We start from the raw sequence: 23,579 nt of genomic DNA on the forward strand, positions 1-23,579 counted from the left end.
CTTTCCCCTTGGAGACTACGGCTGCGATTCTGTCAGGGGGACTGGAGGAAAACTCATGCTTTTTCATTTCGTCTTAAGATCAGCGCTTGCTCGACAGTACCCCTGCTTAGTCCAAGGTTGTGTTTATAACAAGAATATGAGAGGCAGGATCAGGAATCAGATACGGGAGCAGATGGCAAGACTGGAAGACAATTAATTATAGGAAAGCAAGGGTACTCTCTGAGAAGGTTCGATAAGGCAGGAGACAGTAGGCAGATACTATGTACACAGAGAGGCAGTTTAATAGAAATTTCCTGAGTTTTCATTTCAGGGACCTCAGAGGCAACATAGCCCAGTGGAAGAACAAAAGTGGATGCTGAAGTTGTTTGGTAAACATTGTTATTGGCTATAGCGCATACAGAATAAAGTGCACAGATTTAAAGGTGTCACTTAGTTAATTTTTACAAAGAGAATTTATCTTTCTCCAGATTGAAATAGGAAACATTACTAGCCTTTCAGAAGGCTAGTAATGTTTTGTCTGCCCCTCAGACCTCTCAAATAACCACTATCCGTTTACTGTATTAGAATAGTTTAGCCTCATTTTGAATATCATATAAATGGAATCATATTTTACATATTCTTTTGTGTCTGCCTTATTTTGCTGTCTGTAGAGACTCATCCACTTTGTTGCATGTAGCAGTGGTTTATTTTTTCCACTACTGTCTGGTATTATACAAGTCACTGAAATTCTTTTCACTTTACTGATGGACATTAGTGGTGTTTCCAGTTTTGTCTGTCTCAATGCTGCTATGGACGGTCTTGATGCAATATATGTATATATGAATATAAATGAAAGGAATATATAGAATTTATTTCTGATGAATATATATCTAAGAGAGGAATCCCTGTTTCCCACAGTGTGTAATCTTCAACTTTAGCAGGCGATGTCCAGCTATTACCCACCAAAAGTGTGTTCCCTCCAGCTGGTTTACAACTGACTCATCATTGGATATTATAACTTTTCTTTCACATTTTATTTTTAGCTTTTTGGATGGGTGCATTATGGGATGTCATTATGGTTTTAGTTAGCATTCCCCTGATGACTAATGATACTAAGACTATTTTAATATTCTAATTGACCATTTGGATATTTTTTCATGTAGTCCTATTCAAGTCTTTGATACAGTTTTAATGAGATTGTCTAACTTTATCTTATTAATCTGTTAGATCTCCATATATATATATATATATATTGGAGATATGAGTGTCTATAGAAGCATTATTTATAAGATACATGCATTCCAGGTATCCGTCTTTTTCCACTCTGTGGTCTGCTTTTCTACTCTCCCATGATGCCTTTTGATGAGCAGAATTTTTAAGGTTAAGGAAGTCTAATTTTCTATTTTTTTTTTCTCATTATAGTGTTTTTTTATTAAATATCTTATATATGTAACTTCTTCTTACCTAAAGATCATAAAGGTACTTTTTCTTTCTTTTATAAAATCTTTGATTTTACTGTATTTATCTAAAATTGTGTTTGTGTATATGGGATGAGATAGGAATAAATTTTTTTCTCTATATTTTTTTGATCAAACATTGTTAATGAAAAGATCATTTTTTCCTTTCTATTGTAGTGGCATCTTTGTCATAAATTAAGTGACACTATGTGAGTAAGTCTGTTTCTGTCTCTCTGTTTATACCTGAAAAAATATATACTAATCTAATTTCTGTAAGTTTAACATAAGCATTAATGTATGGTGGTAGTGTTATTACTACATTTTTGCCTTTTTTGAAGATTTTTAAAAAATCTTTTTGGCCCTTGGTATGTTTATACATTTTAAAGTCAGCTCATTGATTACCTCATATACTGAAACATACACTCATACACACATATATGCTGAGAACCGTTACTATATTGATTGTTACTATATTGATTCACATTTCAATTTAATTTGAAGAAAGTTGACATTTTTATAATATTAAATTTTATAATCCATAAATATGGTGTATTAATTTATTTGGATTTTAAAAAATTATTTTGGTACCGTTTGTAGCTTTCTCAGTAGATAGCTTGAACATGTTTACTTAGATATCCCTAGAAATGTAAGAGTTTCTTTTATAGCTCTGGTAAATAGTATTAAGTTTAAATGTCACCTTTAAAGTGTTTGCTGATAGTATAAAGAAATGTAATTCAATTAATTGACTATTTAGAGATGTTTATAAAGTGTGTTAAATCTGATAACTGATCTGTAGAATATTTGGATTTGTTCATACATAATCATCTCATCTGCAAAGGATGAGAATTGTGTTTCTTTCGTCCTAAATCCTCACATTTTATTTGTTCTTTCCTTTTTCCTCCCTCTCTTCCTACCTTCTTCCCTCCCTTTGTTGTTGTTTCTTATTTGCAGGGACTATGTTCTCTGATATGACGAATGATTTTGATGACAGATGACATCCTTATCTCATTTTTGGTCTCAGTATTTCATGGTTAGCCTCACTATTACCAGCATCTCTTCAGATATTTCCACTTATCTGTTATCTCTGCTCTTTTTGTAACTCTACTTTTATTTATGCTATACTTTTTCATTATGGCTCATATTTCTCTTACCCTGCATTTTCTGAAGTTCACTGTTTTATCCCTGTTTCAAATCTGATCTGTTTTTTGACCTTTTTGTCTCTGTCTAGTCTGCTGTTAAATCCATCTATTGAATTCTTGATTTCTTTTATATTGTTTTTTATCTCTAGAGTTTCCATTTGATTTTTTTTTTTTGGAATGTATCCCAATTCTCTGGTGCAGTTTCCATCCTTTCATCTATTTTCTTACATATATAAATCGTGGTTATTTTAATGCTAATACATGATAATTCTGAGTCACTGTGAGTTTATTGTTCTTCCCTGCATTTTTTTTCTCATAATTTGCTCATTTGGTGGTATTTCCTGACATGTCAGCTGATGTTTTGACCAAATGCCTGATGTGTTTATTTCAGGCTTCCCCTCATTCTCCAAAGGTAGCCCTTCAGTGGTTCAACTGAAAACCTGGAGCTATTTTTTAGATCCATTTTTTTTGGGGGGGGGGGAAATTCTGCATTCTAATTGTGTCTTCCCAGCACTATGACACTGAGGAATAGCTACTTAGTTCTTCAGTTGTGTTTCCCTTGGTTTCTGTGTTTCCCCAGATACATTCCCAGCCGTAAGTGGTAGACACCTCAAGGCTAGCACTGAATGCAGAATGCCAAACTTATTTTCCTGGAGTTTTCTTTTTTCTAAGCAGTTGGCCCCTCAACTCCTGGTTGCCTTGATAACCCTGAATTTAAGTTTTTGCATTCCCAGCCCAGTGAAACTGCCAGAAACTCTAGATTACTTTCTCCTTCTTAACTTCCATGTCCTGCTTTGATATTGTGATAAAAGAAAGACTTCAACCAAATTAAATTTAAAGGAATTTAATTGGGCAATGAATGATTCATAAATTGGGCAGCTTTCTGAGCCACAGTAAGCTCAGAGATGCCAGTGCAGTCATGTAGTGGAAGAAGATTTATGGAAAGAAAAAGAAAAGTGACATACAGAAAATGGAAATTACAACTGGCTTGGTTACAGCTAGACATTTGCCTCATTTGAAAACAGTTTAAACAGTTGGCTACATATGATTGGCCACAACTCAGTAATTGGCACAAGTGTAGGCTACAGTCTGTTTATATACCCACTGGTTATAGTTCATGATGTACGGAAAATCCTTTAGGCTGAACTTAAGATGTGTAAGAAGGCAGCTTTTGGGCTAAACTCGATTTAACACTGTTATACATCCTGAGGGTTAAAAATAACAGCAAATTTTAGACTTGCCCAATGTCTGGATGTCTTGGCATCCCCAATGCCTTTACTTAGCTGTTTAGAATCTTACATAGCTTTTACAGTTGTTTTGGGCAGAAGAATTTGTATGATACTATAGGAGTCTAGGATAGAGATTTGTTTCTTTAACTCCTTAGCTTTGAGATGGGGTAACTTGTAAAGCTTTCTAAACTTTAGTTTGCTCATTTCTGAAATGAGTTCACTACAAACTATCTTGTTGCTAGTAGTGTAACCAGGTTGCAGGATGGGACGGGGCTCAGCTCCCTCCCGGATTGGTTGTACCCACGGTTTTTGGGCTCACTTCCCCAGGAATGAGGAAAAGGCCATGGCAGTGTGGTGAGCTTACTGTTCGTATAAATAGCAGACGCAAAGAATTTAGCAGAAAGCAATTTATTAGGCAGAGAAAGGGAAAGAGAGGGAAGTAGAGAGAGAGCGCGCATGCTGTCATGGTAGGGGAATATGGAGGGGTAGAGTGAGAAAGACAGCTTCCATGTTTTTGTGGGAGGGAATCTCAGAGAGGGAAATCCGTGCAGGTATGGTGCAGTGGAATTTTAATTGAAGTTACTTCTGCCACATTCATGTTCTTGTTCAATGAGAGGAGTTCTTTCAGACTTCCTCTGGAGTAATTAATCTTTGACTCTGATGCTGGATTGGCTGTCCGGCCTAGAACAGTGGCCCCTCCTCCCAGAGCTTTTCAAACAAAGGGGCATACCTGGAATTTTACCTAGCCCTGGGTGGGAAAGTTAGACAAAGCACTCTAGGTTCCCAAATGGGAAGGTGGATGGAGGCATGGTGCTGGGAAGTTCTTGCCTTTGAAAGCAAGCCCCTTGTGGACTGAGGAAGACAGTTTTTGTCTTAACACAGTCCTTCAGTAGGAATAAATAAGATATGCATGTAAAGTTGTTAGCACAGTTCCTGGCATTTAATAACCCAAATATTATCATACTCTTCTTATTACTAATAATATTAGTTAGCATAATCATTCATCTCACACAGCTGGTCCAGACAAGGTTGAGAGAACATTCAGGATGTTAGGTAAGTACAGTTTCCAATGGGTTTTATATTAGCATTGCTCACATAATCAGTAGGTGATGAAGATTCAAGATGAAGTAAGGCATGGTCCAATTGGAAACTGGAAAGAAATTGAGCTTAGGAATGTGTTCCCAAGCAATAGAAAGATAAAGGATGCAGAAACTGGTAAAGCAAACAGAAACTAGAAGGTAAAGGAATCAAGGAAATAATACATCTACAGACAGATATTCTATTCACGGTATTATAACAAAATACCTTAGACTAGGTCATTTATAAACAACATAAATTTATTTCTTATAGTTCTGGATGCTGGAAAATTCAAGATCAAGGTGCTGGCAGAATTGGGGTGTAGTGAGGGTCCATTGCTCACAGATGGTGGCCCTTACAGCATCCATACATGGCAGTAGAGCAAGGCAGCTCCCTTCACCTTTTTTACAGGACACTCTATTTGTGAGGGTGGAGTCCTTATGACATAATCACTTCCCAAAAGGCGCCACCTCATCACAGTAGGAATTAGGTTTGAACATGAATTTTGGAAAGAAACATTCAGACTAGAGTAAAAACATAGGGAATGACATTCTGTTGGATTTCTGGACAGCTTTATATCACTTTGTGGATAATACAATGCCTCGGTCCCAGAGACATTAATCAGAAGAAAGCTGGAAATCTCAGACAAACATGAAAATGAAAGAGGCACACGTGAACCTAAGTAAGCCTTCTTGAGAAAATCCACTTCCTAGAGTTCTGTTCCCCTTAAATACAAATAATAAAACTTGCCTTCTTATTCTGTCTTATCTGTAGGTTCTTGGACATGATCATGATGAATCAATGAGTCAATTAGAACAGACGTATTGAGTATACAGTACATGCTAGATCCCCATATTTAGAAATACTTTCATTAAAACCCTGGAACTCCTTTCAGAAGCTACAGAAGCCAGCCACAGCTACTTTACTTCTTCATATCTCATTTTCCTATTATGTAAAAGGGAGATAATATTAATACCTATTTTATGGTGATGGCATAAAAAGCAAGTAAGATACAAAGTACCCAGCCTTATGCCTGATATATGAGCACGCCTTATGACATAATTTAGTTATCTATTGTTGCATAACAAAGTTATTCTGAAACTTAAAATATGAAAACAATAACATTATCTTATAATTTCTGTAGGTTAGGATTTCAGAAATGGCTTAGTCAAGCGGTTCTTGTTAAAGGTTTCTCAAGAGTCTGCAGTCATTTCATGGTTCCATGCCGTACCACTTGGGCTGCTTCTAATTGTTGCTTCATGGTGTGCCACCTGGCTTCCCCCTGAGTGAGAGAGCAAGAGCATTTATATTATGTTAGCGTGGCTCACATAAGCAATCGGAGAGAGGGAGGGGAGGCCGTACAGAGGGGAGGGGAATGGGGAAGAGAAGGGTGGAGGGGGTGGAAGGGGAGGAAGAGTGGGGAGTGGGAGAGGGGAAAGAGGGGAGGAGGAGGGGAATGGGGGGAAGAGAGGAGAAGGGGAGGGGGGAGCCAGCCTCAGACAGATGCCTGGTTTCTTTATAACCTAATCTCAGAAATGAGATCCTGTTATTTCTGCAGTATTCTGTTCATTAGAAGTGAGTCACAAAGTCCAGCCCACACTCAGAGGACAAGGATTACAAAAACCTGTGAATACTAGGAGGCAGCTATAATTTGGGCCATTTTTGAGCCTGACAACCACATAATATTAGAAAGTTTTAGCATTTTCGGTGAGCTGAGTGTTGGCAAGAACAAAGCATACACACGACAGACAACGTATTATTTGGCAAGGGAAGCAAAATCTTTTGTGATGTGAAGTGTACAAAGCAGAAGCTTATGTCAGATTGTCAGCTCCTCTTAATTCCAAGTTCCTGAGAGTGGGGGACCCCAACAGGGTGGAAGAGGAGGAGATGGCCCATAGTTGCTGGTGACATTGTGGAAGCCACCTGGTCTTTACAGATCTGAGAAACTCAATTTCTCCTTACACCGCAATCTTTCTCTACTAAGGACTGCTGTGGGAACCCATGGTAAGTTAGAGGCAAGGGCTGTAGACCCAAGCTGATCAGGTTTAACTTTTGGCTCAATCACTTACCAGACAGGTATCCTTGGAAAAGTTACCTAAGCTCGCTGCACCTCAGATTCTCCCATCGTCAAATGGGAACAAAAATAGTCCCTACTTAAATGGTTGTTGTGGGAGTGAAAGAAAACGAATCACATGAAATATTTCAGAACAGTGCCTGCCCACAGGAAGTACTCAATAAATGCTGGCTACAATTTCTCTGAACATAAAAGAGAAATAATTGCATAGTAGTGTAAACCCTTCCCTTTGCGGGCATGTTAACAAATACTGCAATTTCCAAGTATTTGGGCTTAGAGTCATGGAGAAAGCAGGCATCTGTGATCAGGCCTCTTGGCTCTAACTTTCTATGATTAGACAGCACTCTGGAAATCTGTTGTCTCACATATTAAAAGTGCCTCCAACACGCCCCTCAAAAAATCCTGGTTACCTCCCCATATTCCCTCTACTTCTATTTACAGTCTAGTAGATCTGAAAAGACATCGCCATGTAAAATGTAACTGGCAGAAGAAAGTAGCACCTGCTGAACGAATGGTTCAGGTGGAAAGCTTTCTAAGGTCCCAGAGGAGGAAGTGATTTCAGCGTGAGATGCTTACGAAGCGGATTAGCAATTATCAAGGGCATTTAGTCTGGAAAACATAGTGTAGGGTTGGGTCCTATTTTCTCTCAATTACCTAACAGTGTAGGGTAAAATTAAGGCTTTTTGTTTAAACTGTTCTGATAGTAGAAGCTCTGTCCCCCTACTTCCCCATATATCCTCAACTATTTAGTTTCCGTTTACTGTTGGTTAAAATGGAGTTAACTAAACTATTTTTTCCCCTCAGGCTGCTGATATGAAATTCGGTAACATTTACATCTGCACTGAGCTATCAGCTCCTCAGAGGCAAATTCTTCACAAATAAAAGGAAGTTCACCCTTTGAATGATTATATGAATTAATAAGGAAGGGAAATTTTTCATTGTGATGGTAACTGCTAGTCAGTGTGAGGCCAACCCTCTTACATTTTCATTAGAAATAATTCTGCAAATAGGTAACCTGCTATGTTAGATGAGAGAATAGTTAAATGTGGAAGCATATTTTATAATTATGCCAATTAAATAATTTGATATCATTAGACTATTAACTTTTCTCCCTTAGTTTATTAAGTATTGAATGACAGAAAGTCTGAAATCAGGAAAGAATTTTCCTTTTTCAAGAAAAGTCATGGGTGAATATAAAAAGGATAGCTTTTTTACTTCTGAGCTAATAAATTTGAAGTAGAACAAAATAATTGAAGGCACTTACCCCAATAATTAAGGTTATTCACTGAAGTCTTTATTAAATGTAAAGAACTTAATTTGTAATGTTCCAAAAGATTCATAACAGATGTTGTGGGTTTTTTAGAGGGGTATGGGTTTTTAACCCCTTAAAATTTTAACTGTGGGGGGATAATAGGATTTTTGTTGTCCCTTCAAGGAGAATCAAAAACCATTAATTATAATTAATTATATATTTGTCTGTAAGGTGTTCTATAAAACTATGATAAGATACTAGAAAATACTTACTGATCGCAAAACATACCCAAAAGAGATATAATTTCCTTTTTTACAGCAATTGCCCCAGTGTAATCTTAGTTGTTTTCAGTAACAGGTTTTTATGGTTGAAGCACAAGTTCATTTGCAATTTTGTGCAGTGTTTCCCATTGCAGTGGAAACTCACCATTCTCCTAATAAAGAAGGGGCAAATTCTGGGGGCAGTCATGTTAAAATGACTTCCATATAATCAAAAAAGGTTTTATTCTCTCCCATACCTCATTCCTTAGCTGTAACCTCACACAGAAAAAATATTCAGACAAAACTCTTCAGCAAACTTGCGTGATTTTTATTTGATGATGAGAGAAAACATGAGAGAATGATGTTGCATTGACCTCTGTGTGGCTTTCTTAGTAGAATCTGCCAATAAGTTTTGATCATTTAGTATAAAATTCATCAAATTTTCTTTTAAATTGAAAGGAAGAGTATGATTCTAAAAGAAACACTCGGGGTATTGGTGTCTCTTCTGGCTTTTTAATTTTAATTTACAGCCCCTCCATTTTCCTAGCTTATATACAACTTTGACTCATTGTATGAGTGTTCTATTGTAGTAATTTGTAGTAACAAATTACTACAGACAGTGGCTTAAAATAATACCTATTTATTAGCTCATCATTTCCACAGATCAGAAGGCCAGGCACCGTGTGCTTTGACTGTTTTCTCTGTGCATGGGCTTATGAGGCCCAAATCAAGGTGTTGGCCGAACTGTGTTCATTATTGGAGGCTCTGGGAAAGAATCTGTTTGAAAGCTCATTCAGGATGTTGTCAGAATTTGCTTCCTTTGCATGCTTTTCACATTGCCATTTTCATCTTTAAGGCATCAACAGTGAGTCAAGTCCTTTTCATGCTTTAAATTTCATTGGCTTCCTTTTTTTTTTTTTTTTTGCCACATGTCCCTGCTTTTTAGGGCTCATGTAACTATGTTGGGGCCAACTAGATAATCCAAAATAATCTTTTTTAAGGTTAACTAATTAGTAACTTTATTACATCTGCAAAATTTCTTTCACCACATAACCTAACCAAACAGGGAGGGTCATGAGGACAAGAGTTCTGCCTGTTACACTTATTCTGAAATATGAAAAAAGTAAAAAGCAATGATAAAAATTCCCATACAAATTAGTAGATCTAACTGTATAAAATGGGAAAATTTTTGAATGTCATAAAGTAAGTAAGTTCAGTGAATACAGTGGTACCCATGTTTGCCACAAAACTAAAAATTGATATTCTTAAAACATTGGGAGCTCATGTAATTAACAAGAGAAAGTCTGATAGAAAAGTGGGCTGTCTGATTATGTACACTCCAGTGTATCCTATCCCTGCATGCTGGACAAAAATAATCCATCAAGATGAGTTCTGAGTATGTATATTCCTAAATCAATAAATCCAGCTACAAGCATAGAATATGCTGCTGACTTAAGCTAATTATTTCATCCTCTGCTTAAAAATTTACAAGGTGGCACTGCTGGGTAAAAATGGCAGAGTCTTGCCAGATCATAGTTCACTCTTTCCAAACAAATAGGTAAAAAAAAAAAACAAAAACATAAAACAGGAAACAGTGATCTGTAATCAAGCAAGGGCTAGCAATGTTTACTATAGATGCAATACATTTGAAAATGTCTCAGACAAGAAAAAAACAAATATAGGAATCTTTGTGCTGATAGTAACTTGGCTTCTCTCCCTGTCCCCATCCATTCAACATAGCAGGAAATGAGGAAAGAAGGTAGATTGAGAAAAGCTTTAAACTTACCTGTCTTAGACTGATCCTTTTGAGAGGAAAGCATGAGACAAATGTTAATATGTTAAAAATACTTGGGGGGAGGGCAGAATTCCAGAACAGTTGGAGTATGGATGGGGGGAAGGGGAACAAAGACAAGACAAGTTACAGAAGTGATTGTATGACTGGACTGGCCACTGCTTTTTAAGTTGCTGCAGTGACACAATAAGGACTACACCAAGATTAATGCCTAATACAGGTGCTCCTTGACTTATGATAGAGGTATGTCATGATAAACCCATAGTAAGTTGAAAACACTAAGTTGAAGGTGCATTTAACATATTATAATGCATTTAATACACATAATCTACAAAAATTATAGCTTAGCCTAGCTGATATGGTTTGGCTCTATCCTTACCCCAAATCTCATCTTGAATTGTAATCTCTTAGAAATCTACTGAAGTGTTGCCAAGAGTAAGTCTATCTCAGCATAGTACTCATTCCTCTGGCCTACTTAGTGACCTCCTGTGCCTATCCTACATTTTGCAAAGTGGTAGTGTGGTAATCACATTGGTTTTCTTATGTTTCCTTTCTTTTTTTTTTTTTCCCTCTTCCTGCCAACAGCTTACACCTCACAAATAAAATTTTAACACTTTAATTCTTGCTTTAGCATATTTTTTCAGGAAAAAGTAGGCTAAGACAATTGGTACCAAGCACAAGGTTATAAAAACTAACTCTTGGGATATAATTGTGAGTATGTTTATTCCTGAACCAGTAACTCTGGCTAGAGGGATGGAATATGCTGTAGACTTAAGTTAAGCAAGACCTCTTCCTGGAACTAGAAGAAGGTCAGTTCAGCCTAAGCCTCCTGGCTTGAAAGTCCATGGTCCTGCAGGAGTGGGGAATGGAGGCTGGCATGATAATTAACAAATATTTTCTAATGATTTACAAATAATTATAGAAATATGTAGTCTCTCACATCATCCCACCATAACCATTATTTTCATGTTTTTCTTCCTTAAGCAGGCGCTTTATTTAGCATAGTTGTAAAATAACATGGTTTTAATTTGATATCATACCTTTTCATTTTATCACATCCTTTACAAATATTAACTACATAAAGTTACACTGAGTAGAATTTGACATAATGTGCATAACCTATATTCTATTATTGAACATTTAGATTTCTCTTCTTTATCATCATTTGCTTGTTTCGTTTTGCTTGATTCTCTATTATATATGTTGCAAAGGAAATATTTCTAAATATTGTTCTGAATTTTTATCTAAACATGCCTATAAAATCATTTAATCTCATTGTCTATATTTATCCAAATATAGCAACAAATTAAGAGATGGAATTTGTATATGTTTTATACCTGACTGTCTTATTAACTTCAGTACTTTTTCCTGTCTGCCAAATTTATCTAGAGTCAATCCAATTAAATGCTTAATGTTTTGCATTTATGAAAATGCCAGGGTCCCCTCTAAGAACTTAGATGTAAGAGAGAGTAGATTAACTTATTAGAATTCGACTAATGAAATCTGCAGGTACAATTTACTCAGATACTTATTAATGCCGAATACAGGTGCTCCTTGACTTATGATAGAGGTGTGTCATGATAAACTCATAGTAAGTTGAAAATGTCGTAAGTTGAAAATGTGTTTAATATACACAACCTACCAAATATTATAGCTTTGCCTAGCTGATATGATTTTGGCTGTATCCTTACCCCAAATCCCATCTTGAATTTTGATCTCTATAATCCCCGTGTGTCACGGGAGAGACATAACCTGTTTTCTATTATTGAACATTTAGCTTGCTCCTTCCTTATCATCATTTGCTTGGTAAGATAGAGGTAATTGAATCATGTGGGCAAGTTTCCCCCATGCTATTCTCCTGATAATGAGTGAGTTCTCACAAGATCTGATGGTTTCATAAGTGATAGTTCCTCCTGCATTTATTCTCCTTCCTGCTACCTTGGGAAAGAGGTGTCTTACTTCCCCTTTACCTTCCACCATGATCATAAATTTTCCTGAGATCTCACTCCCTAACCATGCTGAACTGTGAATCAATGAAATCTCTTTATTCTAGAAATTATCCAGTCTCTGACAGTTTTTAATAGCAGTGTCAAAATGGACCAATACTCTAGCCTACCTTTAACATGCTCAGGATACGTACATTAGCTACAATTAGACAAACTCATCTAACACAAAACCTATTTACAATAAAGTGTTTAATGTCCCATGTTTATTGAATACTGTGTACTGTGTCAAAATTGTGACAGTTTTACACCACCCTAAAATCAAAAATTCATAAGTTGAACCATTGTAAATCAGGGACCACTTGTATAAGCAATGACAGTTCCAAGCATTGTAGACTCAATAATAAACAAAATGGATATAGCCCTATTCTCATGAACAAATGTGATTAATCATTTCTGGAAGCAATTTAAAAATATTATTTACTAATGATTGAATCAAACATTGGAGAAAACTCTAAGCACCAATCAAAATAAGCTGCTTATAATTTTAAAGTAAAACTATGAATGAATGAGTTACTTAGATGTTATAATCTATTATATTGCATCCAATTAGAAGATGAAATTAGGAAATAGAGAATTGAGATACCCCCAAATATGAAAGTGGCCCCTGTCTGTTCTCCAGCATATACAGAAGAGACTTTGTTGCTACATGGATTCTGGTAATCTGGTCCTTATAAGAGGAAAATCTCTATTTGGAACATGTAGCCAATTCATTTTGTTGTGATTTCATACTATTATCTAAGATTTCAACAATAGATTGACCTCCTGCCATCTGATGACAGCACTATTTGTGTCTTTCAGGCACACCTATACCGCTGAAGCATCACATGGATTCTAAAGAATCAGGTAGGCTGGGTCAGCCATGCATGTTTGAAAAATGTCCTTAGGTCATTGTGGTTGAAATTGTGGGTCAGATTTATTAAACAGGCAATGAAATCAAGTGGTTTGTAATGAACAAAGTTTTAAAAAGGAAATAGAACATAATAGAAAATTTCAGCATGTTGCATTGCTGACAGTGAGATTTTATGGCAGTTGTATGCTAACCCTTCCTGTCAACATTCTGGTTTTTCCATTTGTACTTGACTGTAACATTTGTCAATTAGTCAACCAAGTTGTTCATTGAAAACCATCATGCTAGTTTTGTGAATGATTTATTAATTAATAGGTTATTAATTTTCTAGACTGGCTGGGTGTGAGCATCATACAGAATACTTCTTAAAAATTCAGATTTCTTACATCCACTCTTGAATATTCCAATTCCATTATTGGAGTGAAGCCTGGGACTCTGTTTTAAGGAGGACCTCAGATGGCTTCAGTGTAACCAATTAAACTGGATCTGAGTTTAGGAGCCAAGTATTTTATTCTCCATGCTATGGAGAGAAAGATGATGCTTCTCCTCAGAAAGACATAATGCAAGATCATTTTCTCAGTACTTGATGATGTTAGGATGATGTTTCTCATGTATTTATAAATAGCCACCTTGGGATGTATCAGATTATGTGAATTCCCAAAGGTGGATATCTAGTTTGAAAATAACTGAAATGATAAGCTAAATGGAACTGTTACAGAACAGGCATACTTGTAAGTTAAAAAAAAAAAAAAAGAAAGAAAAATTTTCTACTGAAGTGATCAAGTTGCCATGGGAACCTAAAGTTTCAGTTACCATATTTGAATGAATAAGACTGTAAATTTTGTAATGAACACCAAATCTGGCTAAAGATCAGTTCAGTGAAAGTAGTTTTCTTTCAGAACGGTAACACCTTAAAACAATTGTTTAACTGTAGATAGTTATTTGAAGGAGAGATTTTGATAAACTTCTTAACTTGGAAGTAACTTTTGGTTTGGAAGTGTAAGCTAGAACATGAAGAGCTCTTTGTTCATCTGAATGCTTATTTCTAATAATCTAGAACCAGGGGTGTCTAATATTTTAAATTCTGTGGGCAATATCAGAAGAAGAAGAATTGTCTTGGGCCACATGTAAAATACACTAATGATACCTGATGAGATTTTTTTTTAATCACAAAAAAGTAGCATTAGCTTTTAAGGAGGTTTACAAATTTGTGTTGGGCTGCATTCAAAGCCACCCTTGGCCACATGCGACCCAATGGCCATGGGTTGGACAAGCCTGATCTAGATTATGCTGTATATACTCTATCAATGAGGTCACTGATACTTAAAATGCTCAACAGTATGAATAATTGGAACACACACCAGCAATAGCATCACAAGGCCTTGTTATGAGAGCAGGCATTAACACATTGTTTGGCGGATTATGAGAAAGTTCTCGGGAATCACAGGGTTGTTGTGGGTGGGATGGACAAGACAGACAGAAAATTTAAACAGCAGATATTTCCCAATTGGTATAAAAGTATTCCAGAATTTTAAAACACATACATTCAGTGTGTACTGTCTGACTTCCAGCAAGGCTTCAAAGGAACTTTGGAGCTTTTGATTTCGGGTTGAAACTTGTGCTAGTGAGGCAGCAATTAGATGTTTCTAGGAAGGCTGTGCGTGCTGTCAGAATAGCAAATACAGAACTGCATGCGATAATAAAGATGATTTTCGAATGAACGAAGAAACTGAGCTGTATTAAACAAATGCCCTGTTCATTTAGGATATCACTGATACATTTATGGAAACACAGTTTCACATGTTTATACATATATAGATATGCAAATATACTCATGCATAGGCAAAACATTGGAGTCTTAAGGAATGAGAAATGTTTATTTTCAAAAATTAAATGTCTATTTGCTTTGTCAAAATTTCTTCACCACAAGATAGACATTTCAGTCTAATTTTATAATTTTAAAAATCAGTTTTAGTAACTAAATTTAAATTCTTGTTATTATGTCCATTAGAACAGGCTTGACTTGGTTAATTCCAGAAGCTGCCTGTAGTGGTGGAGGGCCAGCCGGGTGTTATCTCTGCCTTTTCCACCAAAGAGTACAGGCTATGGTCCAGCAACCACCCAGGCAGGGAGCGGCATCCCAGTCACCTCTTTTGGCTTCAACACAATCAAAATAGCAAGAGGGGTCTCTCCTTTCCACCAAGGAAAGATATAGTTGCCTAATCACAAACCCTGGCTACCCCAAATGTATCCTCTTCCTCTCTCTAGGCCTCTTTATTTCAAGTGGGGAGGGGAGGGTTGTGATCATTCTACCAAACTGGAACAGACAGCTGATGAGAAAATGAGCTCCCTCAAATACAATTAAAAAATTAAAATCATAACAAGGTAATTCCGTACCCATTATATTGGCAAAAATTATAACAATATTTATAGTTATAATATTTAATATAAATAAAACATGCTATATATGATATAACATAGCTTAATTGCAATATAATTATACTTAATACAATGCATATATAAAGTAATTATAAATATATTTACAATGTGGGGTTTCAGATATATTTATGCATTCCATTGGCAGTGAAAATTGGTGTAATTTCTTTGGAGAACACTTCAGCAGCATCTTTTAAAAGTGATTAGCAGATGCATGCTTCTTTTGACCCTACATTCATTGCTAGGAATTTACCATTAATATACATTGGACAAGTAAAAGGGTCTTTAGAGACTCACTTTGGTTACCCAGTTTCTCTAGAAGTACGCAGGGTGCACATAGTCTGATTTATCTCTTTTGGAATGTGTCAGTCACATGCTTCTTTATTTTTTCAATTACGTAGCAGTAACTGTTTTTTGATGATAGTAATCGTCTTATTGAACACTTTTGGGCTGAGTGCATTTTGCTTATATTATCTCAGTTAATCCCCACACCAACCTTTTAGATGACTCTCACAATAAAAATTGTATTTTATTTTATTGTGCACAGCAGTACTAGTTTCTTTGATTTGCAGTTCTTTCCCTCTACCTTATAAATGGTACGATGCATGAATTGCTGGCATTTAAATATAAAGCTAATGCTCGACTTAGGACCACGATTGGTTCAGACAGACCAGTCATAACACAATTTGGTCGTAAGTTGAGTAGGCTATATGTACAGTACTGTGAAATGATGTTATAAAAATCTTTAAGTCATATTTTATCATAATTATCTTTCATTATTGTTATATATCATAATTTTCTTTGTTCATTTTATGCCATTTGTATCATCTCTACACCATTTTGTTTCTTATTTATACATTCGTCAGGTTTAAGTAAAACACTGCATTACCAGTACAACTGGTTTAATATTTGCAAAACATACAAAAGTACAAAATACATATGCATACAAAAATACAAAATAAAGGTGTAAAAAATACCATAGGAAACAATTTCCCAATTGCAAAACATATCAAAATATATAAACATGTATGAAACATTTTATTGGCCACTGGTGCTTGGCTGTGGATCGTTGATGTCATCATCTGAGGCAGCAGTTGGGGTTACTGGAGTTGGTTTTTTCGTAAACATGGTGAGCTTTGTCTGAATTGTATGTTTCTTTTTTTCTTCATAAATTTCACGATACTGATGAAACACATCGTGCACCATCCGTTCAATCCTTCATTTTCGTGTCGAGATCGATGGCTTTTCTTTCCTTCTTGGCAAGCTGAGGCATAGACAAAGACAGTTTCCTCTTGGTAGACATCTTGGGGGGGGTTTGATGAAAAATATCCAAGACACAAAACACAAATTGCTGTACCGAGTCTGGGGTAACAGTTGAAATGGTGCACGTGGAGATGGTAGTGCTGCTGGAAGCTGGTCTGCCCTGTCGTATGCTCAGCTGGGCAACGTTTGCGGTGCCAGACACGGAGCAGTCGTGGCTAGAGATTGTGGTCATAAAGTCGAATGGTCGTAAGTTGCATAGGTTGTAAATCGATCAATACCTGTATGCCTAATTCTGACCCATAGACTATATAACGCTCACTTCCTAACAGCCAATGAGACATTTACTTTTGAAAGTATTTGGTTTAGCCCTTAGTCCACAGTCTGAGGAGGCAAGGGGTTGGGTAAGTGGATGAGTAGCATAGTTTCTATTACAGATATATGAAAGAATATTCTGGAAGTGGGTGAATTGTTTGCGTTGACCTGACTAAGAACATATGGAAATAATACGTGTGACAAACATGCAAGCCCTCCTTCACGCATCCAGTACAGAGGCACGTCCTAAGATTCCTTGTCTTGGGGCATCTTGCTGCTAGCCGTACCTTGCTGCCTGGGATTTTCACAGGACACAATAATTTTGGAGTCAATTGAGGCTTTGGAAACCTCTAAAAATACTTACATGTTATGTAAAATATGTTGAATAATCTTGGTTTATAAACTTTGTATTAAAAACTGAACTATCAATTTCTTTAAAGCAAACAGGGGTTTATGGCGACGGGCAGGTAACCTTTATTTTGGTCGTAGAAAATAGAAATGTGCCAAGTCTAGTGTTCTCAGCATCCTGGGCATTATGAAAGTAAGGAGGGATGATAGGAGGGTACTCTGTACTTGCAACAGGGCCGAAGGACCGCAAAATATAAACCTCATGATTTAATGACAATTTGACCCTACATACGCTTGTATGGACTATATGTTCAGTTAATTTAAGCCTATATTTCTTTAGACCTGCAAGCAAGATTAAATAAATCGACATGAAAAACATTTTGTTAATTTCAGAATGCATGCCTAATGTTTTTTTCTTTAACATTCTACTGTTTGCTCTAATGTAAGAAATTATTTTTTTGAAATCTAAAGATACGTGTTTTCAAGTAGCTAGAAGAGAGGATATTGAATGTTCCTAACACAAAATGGTAAATATTTGAGATGATGGATATGCTAATTATCTTGATCTGACCACTGTTAATGGAAACACCAAACTCTGTGAAATATTTTAAAGAGGCTTCTTCCAAGCCAGTATGAGTGACTATGGCCTAGAGAAACCCCAGAGAGTCTTGAATAAGTAGTCCCAAGGTGGTTGGGCTACAGTTGGTTTTACACATTTTAGGGAGGCAGGAGTTATAGAAAAAGACCAAAATCAATATGTGGAAGGTACATGTTGGAATGGCCTCAAATTGCTGGATGTCTTGAAGTGGGAGCTTTGCAATAGGTTAAAGGAGCAAGATTCTAAAATTTGGAGCCAGCAGAAAGGAATGTTTTAGATTAAGATAAGGATGCTGAATATTAGATATTAGACCTTTGTTGGATACATAGTTTGTGAATATTTTCTTACATTTCCAAAGTTTCCTGCTTACTCTGTTGATAGTTTATTTTGCTATGCAAGAGCTCTTTCATTTGTTTAGGTCCCATTTGTCAATTTTTGTTTTGTTGCAATTGCTTTTAAGGACTTGGTAATAATTTTGTTTCTGAAGGCCGGTATCCAGCATGGGGTTTCCTAGGTCTTCTTCTAAGATTCTTACAGTTTGAGGTCTTATATTTAAATCTTTACTCCTTCTTGAGTTAGTTTTTTGTATATGGTGAAAGATAGGTCTGATATCCACAGTCTACAAGGAGCTTAAACAATTCAACAAGCAAAAATCAAAACACAACAAAACAGAGCATTGAAAAGCAAAAGACATGAACACATGAACAGATATTTGCCAAAAGAAGACATACAAGCAGCCAATGAACATGAGAAAAATACTCAATATCACTAATCATCAGTGACATGCAAATCAAAACTACAGTGAGATACCATCTCACAGCAGTCAGGATGGCAATTATTAAAAAGTCAAACAACAGATGCAGGTGAGGTTGTGGTAAAAAAGGGAACACTTATACAATATTACTGGAAACACAAACTAGTTCAGTCACTGTGAAAAGCAGTTTGAAAATTTCTCAAACAACTTGTCAATTGAGAAAAATGACAAGAAAAGTCTCAATTATTTTAGGAGTTTTATATGCCAGAGTTAAGGATGTATACCCAGGAGACAGGTCTATGCCTTTCTTTGAAGATGATTTTGAGGGCTCCAGATTTAAAGGGAAAGGGTGTGGTATGGAGAAATACACAATTTTCATGTGAGGGGGGAACAGGGAAAAATAGTCATTCATGCCTTTGTCTGGCTCAGTGAATCTGCATTGTTTAAAAAAAGATTGCACTAACAAATGGGACAGATGAAAAATGCAGGGAATCTGCATTTTTACATAACATAGAAAAATGGGGCAAGGGTTCAGTCAGATATGCATTTGTGCCTGGTGGGCAGTGGGGGTGACTGTACTTGTAAATATAAGCTATCAATTTACATTGCCATAGTGAAACATGAACAGAAACAGGGTAAAGATCTTACAACTCAGTAGGAATTTCCATGTGGGAAAAATATGAAGGAAGCCTGTAGCTTTTCATTGTACCCATCTTATTTAGGAACTGAAAGGGGGAGGCAGTGATGTGTGTCCGAGTTCCCAGCTTTACTTTTCCCTTTGGCTTAATGAGTTTGGGGTCCCAAGATTTAATTTCCTTTCACAAACGTAAAACAGAACTACCATTTGTACTAGCAATCCCATTGCTGGTTACATACCCAAAGGAAAATATATGATTCTACCAAAAAGAAACATCCACTCATGTTCATCATAGTCCTGTGCAAAATAGCAGAGACATGGAATCAACCTAGGTGCCCATCAGCAGTGGATGGGATGAAGAAAATATGGTACATATATGCCATGGAATACTACACAGCCATAAAAAAGAAGAAAATCATGTCCTTTGCATGGGGCCAATATCATAAACAAATTAACACAATGAATCTAAAATAAAAGTTGAAATTATTTTTAAAAAGATAAAGGATGCCACGGAGCCAAATTGATGGTCTGCAGTTGTGATTTGACCCTTGTCTTGCATGGCCTTAGGTCTTATTTATAATTAAGAGACTGTTATTTTTAGTTTTATGGTCTCTATTTTAATGTTCGTGCTGAACAGTTGTGTGCCTAAACTCCAAAAGGGAGGGAGTATAACCAGGCATATCCCACTTCCCTTCCCATCATGGCCAAGAATTCGGGTTTTAGGTTTTTTTCTGGGGTCCTCTTGGCCAAGGGGGGGTCCGTTTAGTTGGTTGAGGCTTAGGATTTTATTTTTAGTTTATACCACTGTTTATTGTATATATAGAAACATTACCATGTACCCCACATCCATGTACAATTATGTATCAATTAAAAAAAATTGGTTGGGCAGAGTGACTGACACCTGTAATTCCATCACTTTGGAAGATTGAGATGTGCTGATCACTTCAGCTCAAAAGTACAAGACCAGCCTGGGCAACATGATGAAACCCCATTTTAAACAAAGGTACAAAAATTAGCTGGGCTTGGTGGTGCACACTAGTCAAGAGGCTGAAGGTAGGAGGATTGCTTGAGCCCAGGAGGAGGTTTAAGTGAGCCCAGATCTCACCACTGAACTCCAACCTGGGTGGCAGAATGAGACCCTATCTCAAAATAATGATAATGATGATAATAATAAATTAAAATAATTCTAAAGACCAAATTTAGGAATAAAGATTTATTTGAAAAGATACTTAAGCTGTTATTTTCCCTTATAATGCAGAATGAATGAACCTTCTTAGATTCACTTTACATGTTTGATATTTCTGAATGCACACAATTCAATCTTGAGTTACCTGTTAGGACATTATTTCTGAATAAAAGATTTGAAATTGAATGTTACAGGTCACAGATCTGTGTTTATATAGCCATTTTATGCTTCAGTAAACTAGCTTCTTAGAATACTTGATTACTAAATGGTGTTGTGTATAAAAATATGTAAATGTGAGTGCTGGAAGTTGTTTCAATGCTGGGAAAGAAGAAATAAATTGCATAGTCTAGAGATGAGATATAAAAAGCAAAATCAGTATCAATTATTCTAAAAAGAATCCATTTACCTCTTTTAAGCTATATTGTTCTAAAAAGCAAATGTTCTAAAACATGCGTCATGTAATAGCCACGGGAAAGTTGGTTTCACTAGTGCAAACCCTTTTAAATAAGTGATTCAGAAAATAATTGTTACAGAGAGGATGCTGCAGTGGTGTATTATTGGTGTCTATGTGAGTGAAGTGCTATAGAATGTTTCCTGTGGATATGAGTTACAGGGTTAATACATCTACAGATGAACGAAGGGACCACAGGTAAGAAAGAAACTAACTTGGTATACGGAAACAACAGAAAACTAAAATAAAATTGCTTGCTGATTTCAGTTTGTGTTGAAAAGTCTTTGACTATGGCTAGTTACACCAAATGTATAATAAAATAACTTATTTTTCCTGACAAAGAGTATTTTATGCTTCTGGGAGCTGTGCTAGACAATTCACAGGTGTATTAAAATATAGCCTGATGCAATCTTAATCTTAAATTTGGCCGGGTTTTTGCTGGCATGATCCTTGAAGATTTTTCTCCAAAATCTATTCCATGAATAAAATAAGTTTAAAAGTGACAAAGGAGGAAAACAAACAAATACACATATGTGTGTATAAAATCAATATCATAAAATGGCAAGCACCCCATTTGCACTGAAGTTCCTCTAGCTTTTATCACATGCTATACGAAGAGCTATAAAATGGTTTTCTTTGTTGTCATTTTGGGAGATTGGGTGAAGGAGAGTTATGGATTTAGAAACTCCTAAAACGGAGGGAGAAATGTTTAAAAAAATGAGGAAAGAATAAAGAATTGAAGTGATTTGAAAAGAGTGTTTGGGTAGATGTTTGCATTTGAAAGTAGAACAGAAGACAAGCTCCAAAAATCCTTAAGAGTAAGGCAGCTTCTGAATACAGGGCAAGAGATTGGTGTTTAGTTATGAGTCTTCTAACTGTCTGAATTCTCTTCTTAATCCTTTGTTTCTGAAAGTAAGATTGGTTTTGTCTGGTAAACTGACTTGAATAGTATCCTCCCAAAATTCACATCCATTAGAAACTATAGAATGTGACCTTAGGAAATTGAGTCTTTGCAGATGTAGTCAAGGTAAGACACATTCATATTGCATTCAGGTAGATCCTAATCCAATGACTGTTGTCCTTATAAGAAGAGATAAATTTAGACATTGACACTCAGTGAGAAGGCAACATAAAGACACAGACAGAAATTGAAAGTGATTCACCCAAAAACCAAGGCACACCAAACGTTGCCAGCAACCACCAGAAACTAAGAGAGAGACACAGAACAGATTCTCCCTCAGAGCTTCCAGAATGAAACAACCTTGTCAACACTTTGATTTTGGATTTCTGGCCTCTAAAACTGTGGGACAATACATTTCTGTTGTCTTCAGCCACCACATTTGTAGTACTTTGATACAGCAGCCCTAGGATAACTTCTATACCTAAGTTTACAAACAGAGTAGGAACTTAAAATGACATTTCAAAAGCTAGTATAAGAATCATAGGTCTTTTACGCAAAGAGTCTTATGAGAAACATCAGAAAATGAGTGCAAGGAAGAATACATTTTAAATTTCTATAAGTATTATTTAGGAATTAAGATTAAGATTCCCCAGTGTTTTACAAACACCATTTTGTAAGGAGGCTCCCATTCAGCTTCCCATTCATCAAAACCATTACGGAAATCCTAAGAAGAAAGAGAGATGCATGTGGTTGCAGTAAGCAGTTCCAAAATCTGGCAGATGAGGCTGTGAACTTTATCAAGATAAATTTTATCTTCATGGATCTCTATTACATGAGGATTAATGTCTCATACTAGGCATATATTACTTCTTCAACTCTAATGTCAGTAAGAATGCAAATGCAAGAAAAAGTAAGTAGAGCTTTAATCTGAGAAATGAAGTATTTACAATAAAGGTATTTTTAAAACTCCTTGGAAACTGGCTTTCTACTCTTAAACATTGAGATGAAAATGCTGAAAATCCTACCAAAGCATAATTCTTCTTAGCTTGATTTCCATTTAGGGAAGAAAATAAATAACAATGCATTGCTATTTAATATGAATGTTATTCTAAAAGTAGCTGTTTTATCAAATTTATGGTCCTGATATTTTCTGGCATATCTTTATATTTGAATGCATGGGAAATATAAGCATTTTTTTTGTGTGTATTCTTCTTGTAATTAAGAAGCTGATGTTTGGTCTTAACAGTGATATTTATGGACCCTGTGTCAAAAATGTGAACGCAGAATACTGGAAAACTGCAAAAGTCTTGAAAATGGTTGACTCAATCTGTAAGGGCAGAGTTTGGTCTCTGGGTACCACGAAAAAAAGCAAACTGAAGAAAATGGGTGGTTTTCAGGCAAGTAGCAGATCTACTCAAACAGGTTGGCTTTGAAAGCAGATTTAAAGTATTTAATTAGGCTGGTTTGCTGAGCATCAACTTCATAGGGACTTCTCAATCCTGAGATGCAGGATGAGCCAAGTTATATATTTACTCAGCCCCATTTCTGTTGCCCCTGGATGCTCAGTTTCTTTGGTCTAAC

General features: G+C 36.1%; 1 long non-coding RNA gene across 1 annotated transcript in view; it reads left to right on the plus strand.

Moving 5' to 3' along the window:
• Window positions 1–23,579, plus strand: part of LOC141580775 (uncharacterized) — a 352,628-nt gene that overhangs the window by 269,249 nt on the left and 59,800 nt on the right. The window contains exon 2 of the long non-coding RNA XR_012513092.1: window positions 13,064–13,108. This is a non-coding gene — a long non-coding RNA (uncharacterized LOC141580775). The remainder of the gene's footprint in view (window positions 1–13,063; window positions 13,109–23,579) is intronic.

This window comes from Saimiri boliviensis, chromosome 13, assembly GCF_048565385.1.
Source record: "Saimiri boliviensis isolate mSaiBol1 chromosome 13, mSaiBol1.pri, whole genome shotgun sequence".
NCBI lineage: Eukaryota > Metazoa > Chordata > Mammalia > Primates > Cebidae > Saimiri > Saimiri boliviensis.